The sequence below is a fragment of the Ctenopharyngodon idella genome, chromosome 7 (assembly GCF_019924925.1).
Source record: "Ctenopharyngodon idella isolate HZGC_01 chromosome 7, HZGC01, whole genome shotgun sequence".
Taxonomy (NCBI): Eukaryota; Metazoa; Chordata; class Actinopteri; order Cypriniformes; family Xenocyprididae; genus Ctenopharyngodon; species Ctenopharyngodon idella.
This window is the reverse complement of record NC_067226.1, coordinates 37,741,831-37,764,027: the sequence shown is the minus strand read 5'-3', so window position 1 is coordinate 37,764,027 and position 22,197 is coordinate 37,741,831. Positions and strand designations below refer to the sequence as shown.

Below are 22,197 nucleotides of genomic sequence, written 5' to 3'. Positions count from 1 at the left end.
TGGAGGGAAAGCCAAGGGTGACCCAACACAATAGGAACAGAAGAGGAATTAAAAATAAATAAAATTCTAGTTCCTCCCAGTGGTTACCTAAGGTAACCAAACTCACCGGACCAGTGATCTGAGTAACTGCCATGAGCTGCTGTCCATTAAGGGAGTGAATGGGGAGAGGAGAGGAGAAAGAATAAAATGAAGAATAAAAGAATGAAAACAAAGCAAACAGCCGCCAACACGTGCACAGCTACGCCGATCTCGAGACGCGATCAGCTGATCGTGGTCAGCATGTGAAAACAAAAACAAAGGCTCATGCAGGAGAAAGAGACAGATCAAACCTGACCCCTGACACAAAGAACATCTGACTGTACATGAATCATTACATATCAGATCAGGCATTAGAATTAAAGGGTTAGTTCACCCAAAAATGAAATTTGTCATTAAAGGATTAGTTCACTTTGAAATAAAAATTAGCCCAACCTTTACTCACCCTCAAGCCATCCTAGGTGTATATGACTTTCTTGTTTCTGACGAAGACAATCGGAGAAATATTAATAAATATCCTGACACATCCGAGCTTTATAATGGCAGTGATAGGGTTCAATGAGTATGAGCTGAACAAAGTGCTTGCATTAACATCCATCCATCATAAATATGTGCTCCACACGGCTCCGGATTTAGAGGGTATTAAAATTAGTTATTTTTGTTTGTTATTTTGGCCTAGTCCACTCCTGAATTTAATGCCTTTGTTTATGGTTTCCACTATATTTTGTTAATAAATTTACCTTTGTTGAAAATGTATCTTTGTGAGTGAGCATACATTTATGTTGCGGCTGGCCCTAGACAGTCGTAACAGTACTTTTTTGATGAAATCTGATTTTGATGAAAGTACGGATTTTTTGATGAAATCTGTTCAGAATGGTGTGACATTGCACCTTTTTAGGTCCAGAAAGGTACTAAAGACATCGTTTAAACCGGCGACGTGACAACAGTAATATTATGAAGTGATGGGAATACATTTTGTGAGCAAAAACAAAACAAAAATAACAACTTTATTCAACAAATTTGTCTGTCCCCTGTCATTCTGCTACACTATTTTCGTTGCAGAGCTTCAGTGTTTACGTCCGAACGGTGGCTCAGTATTGCGTGTGATGCTGACGCAGGAGCCGGCCAATACTGAGCCCCCGTTTAGACATAAACTGGAGCTCTGCAATGAAAATAGAGTAGCAGTATGACAGAGGACAGACAAATTTGTTGAATAAAGTTGAATAACACGCCAGTGGGCAGGGCTAATGTTGCAATGATGAAGTAGGTGTTGATTTCTTCTGCGGAGGTGGCGTTTCACCTATCTGTGACATAGACAGGCATATTCCGGGACGAGTCGTTCACTGGGCCTGGTGTCAATAAAAGCTTTTATTGGACTAACAAGGAAGTATTCAGTTCTGAAACTTAAGAAACAGGATATTCTTATAGTACGTTGACCTCTTATATATTAAAAACTCCAGGAAAAGTTGATTTCTCAATTCATGACCTTTAATGTTTTTTCTGTGCAGACTCTAAAGATGTGCTCTTATGTGCCTATTGACCTAAAAGTACCACTAAACCTGCTCTTTGGTACAGTTTGCAGCCTTTAGATTAAACACCTGAAAGATGTCTTTTGTTGTTGTACCTCCAGTCCAGACCATTGAATTATTGAAAATGGCTTCTGATTAATGCTCCACAGTATTGCAGTAAATAATGCAATGAAATAATCATATAAAGAAACTTATCAGAGCTGCAACCTGCAAAGTCTCCAAAAACACAACAGGGAGTTGCGTGTGAATCTCTTGAGACTTTACCACGTTACTCAAGGCTTGAGTCAGAGGTCAAAGATCATAAAGGTTTTGTGCAGAAGTCCTAAAGAAAAGGGCAAAGCGCTCCCAGCATGCATCTGATTGCATGACGTTAACATCATAACACGCTCGTTTTCCCATCCCGTTGTTTTTTTCTCTGCCGTGCTCTTCCTCTGTAGTTTTATTGATCCATTAGTGTAGGGCCAGTAAAGGTTAATGATGTGAATATTGATCTAAATGAAGAGTTTTACTCTCTGCAGGTGTTGGTTTGGCCCCTGCAGCTGCTGCTAATGCACTCAGACTCACCACCGGCTGTGTTCATTATCCGATAAGACAAAACGCTGCTCTCGTCAAGGCCTCAGATTTCCTCATGCTGACCACTGAGAAGCATGTGAATACTCTGAATTTATGTAAAATGGCTTGCTAATTCTGATCATCTATCTGAATTCATTCTTGAAGATAAAAAAATAAATAAAAAAATAAACCACCCTTTGTGAACTGAATTAAATTAAGGTTCCCATGCTCATTCAATACAAAAAATCATTAACAAAAATAGTGCCCAGGTTTTTTGATTTAACTGTATTTTTATGTTCATTTAAGTATCATATTTTGGCTTAACACCGTCTTTATAATTGTTGGTCACACAATTGAAGATTTTAAGCCCAATTTTAAGCCAGATTTGCACTCCCGAATGATCAGGCGGGGGTGGGGGGCTAGTGCGGCCCAATTCGAGGCTTGTCGCAAATGATTTTTTTGTCCAAAAAATACACTATCCTCTGTGTGGTGTCATTACAATTGCTCTCGATTAGGACGGAGCTTCCCTGATCTCAAATCATAAATATGAAACATCACTCTGAGGTGATACCCACGATAGCCAATGAGACTCAGCAAGCGTCACTTACCGGATGGTGCATGCTGCTTTAGCAGAAACTTGGCAGCCACAAACATACCACGAAAATGGAGTATTGAGAAAGAAGATAACCCATGTTTTTTTTGTCTACTTTGTTTTTCACTGTAAAGCAGAACGTGTGGCAGGACAATCAGCTGACAATGTCGGTTGTCCTCCATTTGTTTATCTTAAGTCACGTTTGATCTTGTGAGTCTCGGTAAGATCTCGTCTCACTGTGAAATCGTTCCTATAGTCAACAGGTATGTGGTCTCGCAGTCCAGTCGAATCATCTAGTGTCTGCGTTCAGAGGATAATAAAGCTAAAAATCGGTTGAAACAGGAATTATGTCTGTGGTCTTCCACAGTTTTAAAATCGGTTAAGATTTGAAAATCGTCGAGTGTGTACCAGGCTATGGCCCAACGATGGCACCATCTAATATTTGTTTAAAAAGGTTTTTTACATAATCATTTAAGTACAGATGTTCCAAAACTGTTTTTCTCAGAATGTTTTGAGAACTTAAAATAAAAACAAAATCATAAAAAATATTCCAAGAACTTTGTTCATAAAAAAAAAAAAGTCTCTCAACATTATGAGAAAGTTGTTAATAATGTTATAAGAACAAAATGTTATTTAAAGAACGCTATATCTTTACATGTACATAACCTTTACAAAACGTTTGTGGGAATGTTCCCTGTTGGCCTAGTTGCAGCTAAATCAGAGTTGTTTAATAATTCATAAGTTTCAATGTCATAATTGTCTCAACTTTGCAACATTGACACAGTTACTGAACTGAATTGAATCAACATTGAAATTGAGACTGAGCTGAATAATGACACTATTGTTGTTTTACAGTAGAATTTGAATGTCTCATATTTGATGAAATTTTCCTGTTTGTTACTGTGAAGCTGCTTTGAAACAATCTTTCTTGTATAAAATGCTATATAATTACTTGACTACTTTGTGCACACAACTTAGGGTTGTTTCTTGCATAGAACACTTTTTGTGGTGCTTTTTAATTGTTTTTTTTTTTTAATTGTTTTTTTTTATGTAAACATGCTCTAGATGGGTGTATTTCATCGTTGTGACAAGTCATGTCATGTCAATTTAAAATTAGTTCTTAAAAAACGCATCTGATACCCTGCACTCTTTTCTATTTCAGCTAATATTTTGCTGTGTCTCGCATTATTAAAAGGTTTTGCATTTCTGTTTCAGTAAGGATGTTGTTGCCTATGTAGACAGCAAGGCAGATCACTATAATTTGGTAACAGACATTCACAACATTCACTTCTGATCTACAGAAAACACCTGATTTCTGTTTTAAATGCAAAGATGACAAAAAATTAGGACAGCGAGTATATTGTATATCAGCTAACAGGGAACATTTTCAAAACTTCAGCTAATGTTCTGGCAAGGTTCTCTCAAAACTATGAACAAATGTTAATAGAACATACTTTCAATCCATGTTAATACTGTTATACGCTATTATGCATCTTCTGAAATAGTATCTCCGGATCCAAAAATAAGTGAAGTAGAAGCAGAAACAAGAAACAAAACTGAACGTTTCCGAATGAAATGTTGAACTTAGAAGGACTTAAAATTTTTGTGTCAAGTGGGGCGGGGCCGGGAGCCGTGGAAGCGGAGCAAGGCCAGTGTGTGGTGCTGTCATGTCTTGTTTTGGTCTTGTGTCATGTTCATGTAGCATGGTTTACTTTCAAGTTCATGCTTTGTTTTATAGCTATGTTTATGTTTTGCCATGTGCTCCCTGTTGTCATGTGTTTCCCTTGCTCCTCCTGTGATCTTGCCCCCTTGTGAATGTGTCATATTGTCATTGGTTGTTTTAGTCATGTGGTTTCTCAGTTCTGTTTTGTGATTGGGTCATTGTCTTGATTGTTCACAGGTGTTCCTTGTATGTCATTAGTGTCTCTGTATAAATAGGCCTCATGTTTCATTGTTTTCTTATCAAATATTGTCCATGTACCACTGTTGGTGAGTTCATGTTTTCAAGTCAAGTAGCCAAGCCAAACCATGCTAAGTCTTTGTTTGTTTCATGTTTGACTTTGTTTAAGTCAATAAACTGCACTTGGGTTCTGCAAGCTTGCCTCCAGTGGATCTTAGTTACAGGTGCACAGGTATCTCTCATTAACTATCGCGTCACCAGAATCCCTTCTCTCCCACAGTTCTCAGCCTTACCTAACTCATCACAAAGAGACTTTTATTATATACTTGCATGTACTGTATATAATCAAACAACATACAGTATATGTGGTCTTAAGTTTTGCAGCCCATCCTCAACCTAACTACAGGCTCTACTCTTCATCACAATGGTAACCCTACAAAACTAACATAACAGAACCCCCTGCCCTGTAAATCCCAACATAACACAACATTAAACAGTAACTTGTGTCTCCCTATGTTAATCTTGTGCAAAAATTTCATTTTAACATGTATTTATACGGTCTGACACAAAGCATGCTGGGAATGAGAAATCTGCTGTAACTCAACTCAATCATATTAAGTTCTGTTCACTACAATGAAATTGAGTTCACGCAACTTTTTCTATTAAGTACAATGAACTTTCTATATTATTTGAGTGAAACAAACTTCATTAATTTCACTGTTCAGTTTTACAGTGCAGAAAGAAAAAGTGCACTTTAAATACATGGATGATGCACTTAACTGAAAAAATAAAGAGCGTTAGACACTTCATGTACTCAACTGTCACAGCTTTAATTATGTAGTGGAGGGGAGGGGTTATCAGATTGATGCTGAATGACAAAATAACTTCATAAAATTCATAGACTACAGGGTTGAGTATAGCACAACAGTGTATAGTGCGCCATTTGGGATGCAACTTGTTTTGACAAAAACAAGTTGACACCAAAAACTTTCTCAGCATTTTGTTACAAATGTTGCTTTTTTAATAAAACAACTTATCCACATTCAATTTCGATTTTTTATCCACATTCGATTTTTATACATGTTTATGGAACTTTTTTCCTGCAATGTTTTAGTTGGAAGTTCGTCTAATGTTTTGAGACAACATTCAGAAATAACATTTTCATAACTTCACAACATTTCTCAATACTTAGGTCACTTTTTAAAACTCTTCACACAGTTAGCACAACAGCAGTCTCTGAACAGTGGATTATTTATCATTGCTTTGGCACAAAATACATTTAATGATGACTTCTTTAAAAGTACATGAATACATTTTTCACTTAGACAACAACAGTCAAAACTCTATATACCTATAGGCCAATTTGCACATGTACTCTTCAAAACCTTACATATTAAATTTTGTATTAAGACAGTAATTTGCTACATTTCTACAGTAATGCCATACTGAAATATATTCTAATGTTGCTGAACACCTAAACAGGTGTTAGTCTTTACATTTCATTGCCATCTATACAAAAGGAGAAAACTTTGTACATGGACTATCTAGTAACATAGGCCTACTGCAGTTAATTCTGAACAGTAGAGATTGTCATTCTTGTTTTGTGAAGAAACTTTACAAAAGAAAACTTATAATGTTACCTGTTGTTAGTGTTGTTAAGGCGATTGTTTTATGGGTGACAACGTGTGTTTGCTGTTTGACAACCTTTGCAAGTGTTCTGGAAGAAAAAGTGACCTAAGTATTGGAAAATGTGTCCTAACACATTTTTTTTCATATTTTTAGCTGGGATGTTGTTTATGTCAGTAAATTGCACTGAACTAAACTAGGGAGAGAAACAGTTGAACAGATCAGTGGGTTCTTCGCAATGTCGCCTCCTGCCATTTTCCATTTCTGTCATCACACACGACAGATCAGAGCGACACTTTCTTTCCTCAACTCTTTCTTTACGACACTGCCAGCAGCAACAGGGACAACACCAGCAGGAGATAATTACTCTAACCCTCCAGGAACAATGCAGACAGACAGACAGTCTGATCCGTCTTTTGTGCACTTTCATCGGGGGAATGTCATGAAATTTTGTTTTGTCAGCTTTTCAGTGTAAAACTCGGGTAATCCTGCAAATTGCTTCAAATGCCAGAAGTTGCTTTAATAGTTTGTGTGACAGTGAATCTTAGATTTTAGAGAACAAGGCTGAACGCTCAGGATTTTTCTACTGATCAGTCCCTAATGCAGTGGTTCTCAAACTGGGGTCAAAGTTTGCAAGAGGAATGGCAGAAAATTATTTTATTTATTATTATTATTATTTTTTTTATTATTATTATTATTTGATCAAACATTATTGGATGCTTATTTACAGTTTTTCTCAATTGCTTTGGCTCAATTCTCAAATGAGATTTTTTATTTTTTTTTCTCAAAACAATAAATTCAGATCCCTGAACAATTAGTTTCTTCTTCACATCAGATTTGATTTTCATTTTTATTTTATTTATTTATTTATTTATTTATTTAATATTTATTGAGAAAAACTCTCAGTCGCTTTGGTTCATTTCTCAAATCATCCTTAACATTTGAAAACCAGTAAGTTAATTTCTCAAAACAATTTGTACAAACAGCATGTAATGGTGGCACACCCTAACAAAAAAGAATTTAATTGCAATTTGAAGGAATTAATTCACTTCAATGTTTTGTCGAATGAGAGACACTAGGGGTCACTCTTGGGGGCCCTAAACACTGGCCACATCCCGGACATACGGGTATACAAGGTGGCCAACGTTCATCGCACACTTCAGCTATGTTCTTGGGAGCCGAAGCACGCTTAAGCTCAGTCTGAGGCTGACAATGAGTTGAAAATACTAAGTGGCAAGTAACTTTGGAAAACCACTAGCCACAGTGGCTAGTGAGCAAAATAAGTTAATATCAAGCCCTGGTTGCGCCTACTGTCCCAACCAGACTTGGTTCTTATGGCATCACCAAATATTTGTGGAGGAGGTATGGTATGTGGAGTTGTAGATGCTGATGCACTTTCCCTTTCTATGTTTGCACTGATTATTTCATAAGCTTTGAAGTTGGTGTTCATTTTAAGTTGAAGTTCAGTTATCTTTTTGTGTTGTTCATCCATCTTGATGTTGCCTCTGTTAACTTCTGCAGAGAGATGTTCCTGATCTTTTTGAAAAATTTGCTGGGTGGTTGAAATGTGGTTCATTCATGTTTATTTGATTATATAAATTAACTAGTAAGAAGAGATGATCGGTTCATGAGCCACTTGATCTGAGGAGCTACAGCAATCTGTCACGACACATTAAAGAGCCACAAAACGGTATTTATTGTTTAAATTTCTTTAAAAATTACAAAATGTAAGACTTTGTTTCGTATCAAAATTAACCTGCTCTGTCTTGTCTGTTGATACGTTGTCAGTGTCCTCTTTGCTCTGCGATGTATTTTTCACTGCGTGAGAACATGATGTGTGGCGAGAGAGCGGCATGGCTTGTCGGACATAGCAACAGTAACTAAAGGAGGCACGTCTTTGCGAATGGTCAATTGCATACGATCTTGTCCCTGCTCCCCAGATTGGCCTTGGACAAGAAGGCTGTCAGCAGGTGATATGGAAGCAAAATGGGCATTGGATCCCTGTGGAGTTTTGTGGTGCTGTGTGGATATGGAGTAGAAAATAGAAGTACTTGGTAGTTGAGGTCGTCTTGAATGTTGCACAATCTGCTGTCCCATTTGCCTGCTTGCAGTAGGAACATCTGGAGCAGGATCACTATCTACCAGTGGATGGGGAGGGTGGTAATGTGGCCATATGTTTAGTGTATACACTTTAAAAATTATGTGCTATTTAAAAAAAAAAAAAAAAAAAAAAAAAACTTATGGTAACAATATTACACATGATATTTTGAGTAGTTTTGATAGCTTGATTTCTTTAATAGAATATACCTGAATAAACTCTAATTTTAAATGTGAACGTTTGTATTTGACTTTGAATTATGTTGTACAATTAAAAGACTATATGCTGCTAGCACAGCACATGTAGGAACAAACTTGTTATTGCACTTGCATTACCAAAACTATTGCTCATTGAACAAAGCAACATATTTCATAGTATTAGTACACGCAGTTATCCACAACCTAACCATAAGCTCTTCTCTTCTGCACAATGGCAATGACCAAAACTCTTTCAAATGTCAAACATAACTGAACATTAAACATTAACATGTTTCCCTTCACTCAAAAACACATAAAATAACACTTAATTTCAATATTTACTCTCCATTTCCAGCCATATACAAAGCATGCTGGGAACTAACAATCACTACCAAGTGGTGTCTTTAAATAAAACAGCATAATTGAACTAATTCTCTTAAAATAAATAGGTAGCTTGGCTTCTTAATTTTATCAGCTTAATCGATTCCTCGATTCAAACCTCAAGAGTTTCCTTAAAAAAAATAAAAAATAAAAAAAAAAATGAGGAAAATATATCTCTTGGTTTTATTAGTGAAATGTTCTCAATATGTTCTATGCAACAATGAACACAATTTCCTTAATAAAATATATCCATTATTTTTAATTATTATTATTATTATTATATATTAATAAAAATTAGAAGACCTATGATTCATTTTTTTTACAGTGTATCAGTCTGTGTATAATGTTGAGTGCTCAATAAAGGTACTGTATTTCATTGTGTGTGGTGGTGCATATGTAAGTCGCTAAGAAGCAAAAAGTACAAAGACTAACATATGACTTCACAAAAAGTATTTTACAATTTTCCACACAGCAACTAACATACTTGTCACATTTTCTCAAGTAGAAAATCACTTCAATTATCAATTAGTTTAGAATCATACACTTGATGGCTCTCAATGAACCACTGATCCAATTAGAGCTCAAACATCAGTTTGTTCCAAATTCAGCAACACACAATTGTAGAAATAAGTACTTCCCTTACATGACACAGGTATGAAAGTACAAATAACAAAAGGTTGGGGGGAATTGCCAGTTTTCACACAACAACGGTTTGATACAATAAAAAATATCAAGAAGCCTTTGATGTAGTTTGTGTCATATACTTGTATTAATTAATAGTCCATGATTTCAAGAGTCTCTACAAAATTTCAATGAAAAATATAACCAAAGATATGCCACTTGTTAACAAAAACACTCATCAACAGGTCGACACGTTCAAAAATGGTCAAATATCCGAAATAAAACAAGGAACAAAACAAAAACGCTCACTCGGAGTGTGACTTGAATGCACGTTTTTAGTAAGTGTGAATGTTTGTGTGTGCGTTTGTGTGTATGTGAGTTTGCAACTGATATGAATGGAAGACGGCCACGTAGGAAAACTTTTGGTGAGCTTGTTCTCCCAACATTCCTAACAAGCACTTCCGCTCTGGGGAATACCCTCTGTGCGTTCAACTTCATCAAGTGCATGAGGGAAGTTTATTTGGACAGACTCTTGAACCCTCGATTTTGACAAGGGAGCGAGTCTACTCAGTATGTACACTTTAGGCAAATCCGTAGACCACAATGCAACACAAGTTGCGTTTAATTTACCCCCACCCCACACAACTCTGGTGTATGATATTAGAGTCAGAGTCCTGCACGGGTCCTGTTTGGTAAACCCGCACCCGCAGTATTTAATAGAACACCCGACCCGTTATCCAACAGCAGCAATAATTTAATTACGTATACCTGACCCAACCTGTTTCAAATAAAGATCGCGACCCGAACCGCACCCGCATTAAAATCTACTACATCAAGTAGACGAAAAGTACTTATTTTCTCTTGTAATACAAGCAATAAAACCAACATTAGGCATTCTGAGTTGATGCATTTAAGAAAAATAGACACGAAGCCCAACAAATTAACAGAAAAAAAAAAAGATGAAAACATGCATCTGTCATGTAAACAATACAAAACTTTTGCCTACATAATGTGAACAATCGTAAGCAATGACGTACATCTGAATGAATGAGATGGAGGGAAGTTTGCAATGAAAGGGCATAAAAAAAAATTGGACTTACACACGGCCCTAGTTTCCTGTGTTTAGTTCCTATTTCCTTGGTTGGCTTGGTTTCTGCATATGTGATAGTAAATTGGTCACCTGTGTCTGCTTTGGATCATTGTTATCCCTGTGTCTTTAATTATACTCATCAGTCTGGTGTCGGATTTTTGTTTTAGTGCAAAGCAAAGTTTCTTTTTTAGTGCAAAGTTTCTTTGCTCGGTGTTAAATTATCTTCTGAATTTGTTTGGTTAATACTGCTGCAAAAAGATTCACACTTCTTATCCTTTATCTTCCCTGCCTAGAAATGCTCCAAACGATTGGATAACCAGTTGTTAATCACTTCCTTTGATTCACAGTCTCTCAATGTGCAGATCACATAATAAACCAATCATATTTTTATGATGCAACAGATATGAGAGGAATGGTGAATGTATGAACAGCTCATTGACAGCAGAGTTAAAAGGTTTGTGTAATTCAATCTAAACTCCCAGATTATCAAATTTAAATATGTTTAATTTGAATTATGCTTTAAATTTAATTACACATATGGGCTGTAAATAAGTGTTGTAGTTAAGTGGGTTGTAAATAAGGCTTTAAAATGCAGCATGTTTATGCATTTAATTAAAATGGACAGCCTAGTTGTTGGACTCCTGCAATCTGGACCAGTTTTAGAGGGTTTTGGTCTTAGAGGGTTTGGTCTTGACTCTGAACTCTTGACACTGAAAAGAAAGATTGTTGCTTTCTTTTTAAGAGACACATTCCGACGCCGCCATCATTGACAAAACAATTAGTGTAGAGATCTAATGCTTCACAGAGCACTCATAACTTGTAACACAGGGGTCAGAAACATGGCACTGGATGCACACACAATCAAGCGCTCGATTATTTCGCAATCTGTGTCTGTCTAGACGCTGCGATGGTGGATGAACCGTACAGAGGTCTGGAGAAATGAGATGAAAGTTAACAATGACACATTGATACGCTGTAAATACTGCTATAGTTGATCAATGAGAATATGAGAGGAATACTAAAGACGCTCAACATGAACAATTGCATACTTAGGTTGAGCTTTTAAAAATAAATGATTTCACTGGATGAAATCAAATAAGATAAAAGAAAAATGGACAAATTATTGAAGAAAAAAAATAAATAAATACACATCTGAGGATATAATGTGGCCACAAAATCATTTTCAATAATTCAATGCTCTGGACACATTTATTCATCTTATTTACAAACATATTTATAAAGTCAAGTCAAATGCATTTGTATAGCTCTTTTCACAACACATATTGTTTGAGACCAGCTTTACAGAAAATCATGATGATAATGTTTATAATCTTCATGCCTTAGTCGCATTTATCAGATTAGAGCTAGGCAATAATTGTTACATTTTGTGACAATATAAACATGTATCAATATAAACAATCAGCTGAGATTTGCTGTATAGTACTGTAATAAACCCAAGCCTCCGTTCAGTTTATAATCATTACAGTAGGCCTACATACAAGGCATAATACTTGTACGCATTGTACACAGACATTCCTTATATCATCACAAAATCTTGCATAGAAACAACCCAAGCTTCTGTTACTAGCTCAAACTTTGTAACAGTTTGAAAGATATGAAGTGCATAGTCAACAAACCTGGGCTTACTTCATACAGCCACTGTCATGTTGGGTCAGGCAGATGAAGATGATGGAAGAGCAAGTAGAGGTGGATTCTAATATCGTTAAACGTTATTAAACAAAGAAGATATTCCAAAATACAGGAAATGCAGGAGTACAAAACATAACAGCTTTGGCTTAAAAACAATACAGGACAATGAACTGAACCAAACTCAGGGCTTAAATACACAGGACTAAATGAGAAACTTAACCAAAACCAGGTGTGCAACATAATTAGTAACCATGACAACAAAAGAAGAGCGAGAACGTAGGAAACACGAACAGAACACAGGAAAAGGTGATACAAACAGCCACACAGTTATTGAATATAAATCAGCACCCAAAACAGCTAAAATACCTGATATATTGCCATTCACATCAAGCGCGATAACCATAACATTTTAATGGTTCTAATTCTATGACAATAGGGAAGTCCACACCACAACTATAATGATAATGACACTGAGGAATGATATTGTTGGGATATTTTTTTCTAGCTGATGAAAGAAAAAAAAAAACATTGACAGCCAATCAGAATCTATCCTGCTTTAAAGAGCTTGAGCACTTAAAGTAAGATAACAAAACTGCAACACATGCTTAGAATAAACAGAACCATATTGTGCACTGGTATGGATGCTAATACAGCAATTGTTATAGTTCTCTATTGTTATCATTATTATATGTACAGTATATTATTAACTTAATGAATATATGATAATTATATATTTATATATATATATATATATATATATATATATACACACATTATATGTATACATTTCAATTGATCATTTACACTTATAATATACTATATATTATTACTACAATATCATATATTTAATTAATATTATATTTCAATGTTGTACTTTTATTATTGTTATTATATGTCACGATTGGCGTTGCAGTATTCAAATGCAGGACGAAGGAGATATCTTCAAGAACATTTAATGGAGTACTATGAACAAGAAAAAAAAAAAAAAAAAAAAAAAAAAAAACACCACCCATCACCAGGAAAGTAACTCACAACACCATGTAACAAAGCTAGACAAGGACTAGACAGAAACTGAGGGCTTATATACACACACAGAAGGTGAACAGAAGATCTAACGAGACTAATTAATAAGACACAGCTGAACTCAAACACTAATCAAATGAGTAACCAAGGACACAAACAAGTGGTGGGAAACTAAAGAACAAAAGGAGAACATGTGATCAAAGAAAAACAAACTCATACATGAACAGAACAGGGAAACAGATCAAAAACCAACTCAGAACAGACATAACCCTGACAGCACGCCCCCTCCTGCAAAGGCATGTCCTCGCACCATACAAAAACAGTCCAACATAGGAGGGTGGGCGGGGGCTCGGGAGGAGGGCATGGAACAAACAAAAGTCCGAGGGAACGGAGGGTGGGCACCCTGGAGGCTGACTAGGAAAGTCTCGGGCAGTACAGGAAGCCTCCAGGGCGGTACTGGTGGTACAGTGATCCAGGGAGGTGCGGGCAGTTCAGGGAGCCACCAAAGTGGCGCTGGTTCAGGGGGCCAGGGCGAAGCCGGCAGTTCTGGGACCCAGGGAGGCGCTGGCAGCTCAGGGGGCCAGGGCGGAGCCGGCAGTTCAGGGACGGCCTTCTTGGCCATAGACAGGTAGCCCCCCTGCAAAATTTTGGTATCTGGGCTGGAATGGGCTGGAGCGGGCTCTGGACTGGACTCTGGTCAGGGGCTGGAGCCACCACTGGACTGGACTCTGGTCAGGGGCTGGAGCCGCCACTGGACTGGACTCTGGTCAGGGGCTGGAGCCATATCTGGGTTCCAAGACATCCCCTCATACTCAACCAAAACTCCAAGAGGCACAAGGGTGGTGGCCATTACGACTGAGGACTCTGGCATGGCGGCCATCTTGGGACGAGGCTCCGGGATGGCGGCCATCACGGGACGAGGCTCCGGGATGGCGGCCATCACGGGACGAGGCTCTGGAATGGACTTGGGAGCAGACTTTGGAATGGAAGCCCTGATGGTAAGGTCCATGGAGGACTTGGACGCAGGCTTGAGGTTTGCTGGAGTAGCCAAATGTTTTCAGGATGGGACTGGATGACAACTGGGAATATCCTCATTAATTTCCTTAATCACAAAATTAGAATCATTCAGCCAGGGGACATAAGTAATATATTCAACCAAAGAAGAGCTGCTTTTACCAGGAGAAAGAAACTGATACAGTTCATCATCCAGTCCCTCCCGAAAACAGGCCTTGAGCATATGAGTGTTCCAGCTCAACAGATTGTAATACAGCAAAAATCTTCAACATATTGTTCCAGAGGCCTTCTACTCTGTTGGAGGGAGAAGATTATCTTCAGCCATTTTTGAGGTGTAGTCCATAATTGTTGCTGCCATGATTGGATCTGGGGACACTGTGATCATTTAAATTGGCAGTGCTATTAGATCCAACTTTCTGTAATCAGTCTAGCTTTCTGTCATGATTGGTGTTGCAGTAGGAGATATCTTCAAGAACATTTAATGGAGTACTAAGAACAAGGAAACTCACCAGGAAAGTAAATCACAACACCATGTAACACAAACAAAGCTAGACAAGGACTGGACAGAAACTAAGGGCTTATTTACAAGGTAAACAGAAGATCTAACGAGACTAATTAATAAGACACAGCTGAACTCGAACACTAATCAAGTGAGTAACCAAGGATACAAACAAGTGGCGGGAAGCTGAGAACAAAGAACATGTGACCAAAGAAAAACAAACTCTTACATGAACAGTACAGGGAAACAGATAAAAAACTCAAACTCAAAACAGACATAACCCTGACAATTTATTTATATTTATCATTCAACACTTCATTAATTTTCTTAAAGTCCCACTGTAGTGAAAATCAAGTTTTTAATGTTGTTTATATGCAGGGCTGGGTAAGTTACTTTGAAAATGTATTTCACTACAGATTACAAAATACATGTTTTAAAAAGTAATTTGTAACATATTTCGTTAGGTTACCCAAGTGTTGTAACTTAATCTAAATACTTTAGAATACTTTGGAATACTAATAACAAAAAAAAAAAAAAAAAAAAAAAAAGGTAGGACTAATTGCAAGTTTTTATCTCACAATTCTGACTTTTTACTCAGAATTGCATGATATTGCAATTGCAATAGAATTGCAAGTTATAAAGTCAGAATTCTGAGATATAAACTCAATTTTGAGAAAAAAGTCAGAATTGTGACATAGGCCTGTAAACTCGCAATTGCGAGAAAAAAGTTAATCTAAATACTTAATCTAAATACTTTAGAATACTTTGGAATACTAATAACAACAAAAAAAAAAAAGGTAGGACTAATTGCAAGTTTTTATCTCACAATTCTGACTTTTTACTCAGAATTGCATGATATTGCAATTGCAACAGATATGCAAGTTATAAAGTCAGAATTCTGAGATATAAACTCAATTTTGAGAAAAAAGTCAGAATTGTGACATAGGCCGTAAACTCGCCATTGCGAGAAAAAAGTTTGAGGTCATGCAATTCTGACCTCATAACTTACAATTGTGAGTTTATATCTCCCAATTCTGACTTTATAAAACGCAATTGTGAGTTTAAATCTTGCAATTCTGAGAAAAAAAGTTATAATTGTGAGATAAAAACTTGCAATTAGTCCTACCTTTTTTTTTTTTTTTTTTTTTTTTGTTATTAGTATTCCAAAGTATTCTAAAGTATTTAGATTAAGTTACAACACTTGGGTAATCTAAAAGAAAAAATAAATGTCGCAATTACCTTTTTTTAGAATTACAAGGGACTCACAAACAACTATTGCAAAACATGAAAACAGTCGTGGATCATCCAGGTAATGACAAGGACAGTTAAGATTCAAGGGTATGTAAATTTTTGAATGGGGCAATTTTTATAAATTCAGTCATTTTGTCTTTTGGAGTAGGCTATATAACATCTGTTATGTGAAATAGCTTATTTAGGACAGTACTAAATAAAAATAACATGCAATTTTTATGATCCCTCTTATTTTGTTAAAATTATTAAAATGTTGCACATTCTTCAAAGAGTATGAAACTTATGTGCAGAAATGTAGCTTAGGATGCTTTTGCAGACTATCAGATTCAGAGAATCACCAACTACTGTTTACATTAATTGCCCGTCACAGTTTAGATTAATGTTTAAATGAAATAGATGACATTAAAATTCAAAGTAATCACTTTGGTAATCTAAAATACTTTTCGGCCATAACTGTAATTTGATTACCACCCATTTAAATGTAACTGTAATGAAATACAGTTACTCAAATTTTGTATTTTAAATACGTAACTAAGTTACATGTATTTCGTTACTCCCCAACCCTGTTTATATGTCTATGTGGTGTTTTCAACATGCTTTAGGACAAACCATGTGCAATTTCATAAGTCAACACCATTGCTGAGTATTTTCTCTTTAAAACTGCAGTAAACCAAAGACAGCCTCAAGCCCACGGTTTGAAATCGCTGGTGTTTCTGACGTCACAAACTACCTCGTAACCAATCATGTCACCATGCCGGCGGGCTTTAGCATATCATTAACTGACCGCACAAGGGAGTCTCAAAACAAGGTTATCCCGGTATATGAAATATAGCGGGTGTATGATGCATATTACGTTGTTATGATGAATTATATGTAATTCTCCACTGACGTGCTGAGTTCAAAGCGTTTCTAAGGATACTGACTGTAAGAAGGCAGCTGTCTGACTCATGAATGTGAACATGGTTTGTGTAACATTAGCAACACATTATTAGCTGTTTGATAACATAGTCAAGCAAAACCTTTATGTGTTTGACAATGTAAAAAGCGATACCATTGTGCAGCGTTCAGCAGGAAGTTGACTGAGGGGATCTCGTCTAAGCTCGTGCAAGTGTGTGGAGGCGGGGCTAATTATCATATTCATTGATCCATGTATATTAAATGAGGCAAGGGTGTAGAGTTACTTTCAAGCTATTTTAATGCATTAAGTTTTTTTTTTTTTTTTTTTTCACAGGAAAAAATGTTTAAATATGTAATTTTGGTGATCAAAGATGAGTTTTAAGGGTTAAAGTTATTGCTTACAGGGGGACTTTAAGAAAATAACTTTTTAATTAAAATGTGTCCTTTTTTATAGTATAACTGTTTTATTAAATAGTGTGCCCTAAATCCACAAATGTACCACAACTTCTCAAACGCAAGTAATTTCCCATATAGCTGTGCTCGTTTCACTCCACACTCTCCTCTGTCTCAAGTAATGAAATCATTTACTCTTAAATCAACATCCAATGTCCACTTGTTGTTTATTTGGTAATCATCCGACTGTTCTGGGATCGGGATCATCCTGTTGGCTAATGCTCGGATGATTGTACATTATCCCTTCTAAAGTCCTCAAACACGACAGCAGCAGCTCATTTCATGATTTTGTTTTGATGGCGTTGTGTTATATTTCAGTCACACGAGTAATGAGATTATGATCAGGGAATAAAATGAACTATTAGAAACACAATTCAGAAGCTAAAATGAAAGACACATTGGGACTATGGCATCCATAAAATCTCTTTATTATTGTTTCTATTTTTGAGAAATAATAGCATAAACAGTGTAGGTCACATTCAGAATAAAAGCTCCCTGTTTATGCTGTCAAACATCAAAGTGTATCACACATATTAGTGCAGTCTGTCACCTCGGCGTTAAAAAATTCATGGCTTGTTTTTGTACTGGCTGTTTGTGGTGTTCCCGCCGTGAGGAAACATTTGTTTACTGAGGCGTTTGGATCCATCCCTCAGGGCCGAAGCCAGTGTGGATCTGTGAATTTACGCACTGCCATTGCAACGGGTTGCTGTTTAAAACAAACGGCCTTTAAAACACATCTGAGCTCAAACCATTCACAATTTAAGAGGTGCTTAGCCATCTGTAGACATATTAGCTGCTCTCACAGTGCTTCTGTGGTATTTTCATGCAGTGTGTGTGTGTGTGTGTGTGTGTGCTTAATACTGTATGTAGTGAGTGGAGTATACTGGCTGCTGTAATGCTTGTGGTCGAGTGCATGAACGTTAATAATCCTTAAATTAACGATAATAGTGCAAGGATTAATTTTAAGAGTTATTAACATTCACTCAAGTGCTAATAAGGTTTATTTAAACTCTAAAAGCATGCAAGTGCCATTATTGTTCATTAAAGATGATATACATTCATTTTACCACTATTATGTTCATTTAAGTGCAATAAACATTCACATAAGCACCACTGAAATTAATTTTATAGCTATACACATACAGGATATACAGTATACAGTTGCACAGCTAATGTTCACTTAAGTGCTGTTAACATTCATTTATACTCTAACACTAAGAGTTAAAGCAATCATAGCACCACACCAGTAATGCTAGAGCATTTAGGTGCTATTAGCCTTCATGCAAGAGCTATAAACTATTTAGAAATTGAATAGCCTAGTTAATTGTGTAAATGGCACTTGAGTGAGTATTAACGGGATTTAAGAAATTATTAGCTCTAGAACAAATGTTGTTTCTGTGTAAACTATATTATCACACATCTGCTAAATGCAACTGTAAGGCATGAAGATATTAAGATATTTTACATTAACATCAACATTAACATCATGATTTTCCTTAAAGTTGTTTTGAAACAATGTGTATTGTAAAAAAAAAAAAAAAAAAAAAAAAAAAGTGTTAAAAAAATGACTTTCTGTGAATGTTCATGAAGATTAATACCTCTTAAACGAATTCCACTTACAGAATGTTTATAAATCTTAAAGTTAATATCGACTGAATAAATATTCTTCTTTCGTAATAAAAGCAGCAGCACTCATTTTTCACGTGTGATTATGAGGGTTTGCGGGGACTTTTATTGTAAAATACACCAGAAGACGGAAATGTGTGTGACTCCTATGAAGCCGGAAGCGGGAAGTGGGAAGTGTGTACGATCATGGAGGACACGCGTGGCGTTCTGCCGTCTCTGCCGAAACATTCCTATTGGTTTGATTTCTGGACGTTTCTGGTGTTTGATGTCATTCTTTTCTTAATCATTTACTTCGTCATTCCCTGAGCGGTGAGTGATTAGATTCACATCGCAACATTTTTTTTTTCTACAAACTTAAAGTTAACGTGATCATAAAGTCACGTGATCATAACACAGTTCTCACCAAAAGTATATAGGATTATTATGTATATGAATGTTTACAGCTTTATTTATTATCATACAACAAATGCACAAAAGCCTTAGCTGATATATACACTTTTGTTCTCGATTTCATATAAGCCTTAAGGCAGGTAACATTACACTGATGTAGGCATTATTACTAGCATTTTTTACACTTAACACTGTTTATATATATATATATATATATATATATATATATATATATATATATATATATATATATACACACACACACACACACACACACACACATACATATATATATATATATATATATATATATAAGCTTTATAATATATTTTGCATAATATATTTATGTATAAAGTTTAAATTAATTTATAAATGAATGTCAAGAATGTCCAGCCTATATTCAGGCCCAAGTTAATACAGATATTATAATAATATTTAGTAAATTTTAAGAGGTTTCTCACCGTGACATTGTTTTTATGACATTTGGAAGCATAAGACTAAATGAAAATTATTATATAATTTATTTTGTTGTCTTCTTCATCAAGATTTTTACACTGTAATGTTGTTGTAATCTAATTGACAGCTTAACATACATTAAGCTGTTTGTGACTATTTTATGGTTGAGATTTTATATATATATATATATACTATATATTACGGTTGTGTGATTTGTAGATGTGGTTTTATACTGTATTTCTGTGTGTTTTACAGAGGTAAACTTGTTCACCTCTGGTCCAGTTCACCGTGAGATCCTGAAACACAGCTAATATGGTCAGTATGGTATGGTCAGATTTCAAACATCCAGTTTGTTTGAGTGGTGATCTTATACTGCAGTATGTGTCATTTTATAATAAAGTTAGTTCAGACTAGTGTTGTCACGATACCAGAATTATGACTTTGATATATGTAACTAAAATATCTTGATTTTACTACTGAACCAATACCACAGCAAAATTGACCCCAATTGCCCTGTCAAAAAGTTCACTTGTCACAAAATAATTCACACTCATTTGACTTCTATTTGAGGGCATGAACTAGGGTTGGGAAATATGACAAATCTTATTTCACAATATGAGTAATTTAATTTCACGATATATATAATGAGTTATTTTTGTTATATTATTTTATCTTTTTTTGTTAATAATAATATCATAGATACATGTAACAATCACAATAAAAAAAACGACAAATACAATAAAACAAAGACACAAATGAAATAAACAGTTTAACAGTAACATTCAAAGCATCTACTAAAATTATTCAGTCAAAAGAAAAGTGAGGGATTTTTCTTTTTCTTTTGTTGTTTAACAGACAGCAGCAGGTACAGGTAATCTATATGGGAGAAATTAATTGCGTGTCCTTGACGACCGTGTAAACAATAACATGGAGACTTAACTGCAATCTTTGCTGGCTTTGTTGTAATTTTTAGCAGCCATTGTGCAGTTAAACTTTTTTTTTTTTTTTTTTTTTCTTTAATACTACAGCTGCCTATATGCGCAAGAGGCAACTGTTTACACTTGTACGCGCATGCCCAGTAGAAATCGTTTCTGAAACGCTGTGGAAACGTCAGTGTAGACGAGGATCATTTTCATTTTAAAACGCTGTTTTATAACAAAAACGCACTAGTGTAAACAGGGCCTCATAAAGACAGTGCAGTGATACAAACAGAGAAAAGGTCCAGCGAGCATCTTTGGATAAAAGCGTCTGCAACATGCATAAATGTTATTGAGCTGCTCAAAATGATAATAAATGAATAATTTTGACTAAAATTGAATTTATTTATTGGTCATATTTGCTGTTGGATGTTAAATTGAGAGTTAAAATAGACCATATTTAATTAAAATCCTAGATGTTCTTCGAGTAATATTATTTACAGTAACTGTAAATAATTGTACTATGACATGTAATAAGATATAAATATATGTGAATGTTTTCTGAGTTTGTGCTTTTCACAATTTGTTCATTGTCATTCAAAATGCAGAAATTTAAACTGTCCTGCTGCTTAACTGGACAAACAGTTGTTTTATAATGCAACATTTAAATTTTAAATATAAATATTATTAATTTAATGACAATGCATAGTGTAGTCTACATTCACACATTAAGTTATGCCAATGTTGCTCTCTAATGCATGGAAGTCGAGTGTGTTTTGTGTTGTATTTAATGTTTCTATCATAAATGCCACAGCATTGCTAGTCAACTGATGTTTTTTTCATTTGTTTTGTTTCTGTCAGGATGGGAACGGTAGCTGCTGCTGGACTCAGTCTTGTCCCGTACTGAAACAAACATTTCCCACTTTACTCACCTGCTTTTCTGCAGACAGATTGAAATGCATTTAATAACCCACAACTATGAGGAATCACTCAAAATGACAAGATACATATTAATCTTTCTGGATGCTTTGTACACATTGTCCTCTAACATAATATGAATGTTAGCCATGAGTGTGTGCACAAATGTATGTATGTATGTATGAGAAATTGAGTAATTAAATCTGTGTGACTTTTAAATGTGTCTGTTTACTTTTACTAACAGAGTAAAACGGACAACAGCAATGTAAGGAACCGGCCTGGACTGGCCATTAGGCGCACCGGGAGAATTGATTTGGCCTGCTGCCCTGTTTTTTTTTTTTTTTTTTTTTTTTCCTGTTAGCAAAGGTTAATAGTAGCAACTAAGGCTGTCAAAATTAACGTGTTAAAGCATGCAATTATTTATTTATTTTTTTCAGCTTAACGCATTAAAATTATTTAATGCAATTAATGCAGCATCCTT

General features: G+C 35.6%; 1 long non-coding RNA gene across 1 annotated transcript; it reads left to right on the top strand.

Moving 5' to 3' along the window:
• Nucleotides 1–19,170: 19,170 nt before the first annotated feature.
• LOC127516625 (uncharacterized) lies at nt 19,171–21,935 on the top strand. The gene is made up of 3 exons (XR_007931039.1): nt 19,171–19,344; nt 20,137–20,196; nt 21,660–21,935. It is a non-coding gene; the product is annotated as an uncharacterized LOC127516625 (long non-coding RNA).
• Nucleotides 21,936–22,197: the final 262 nt, after the last annotated feature.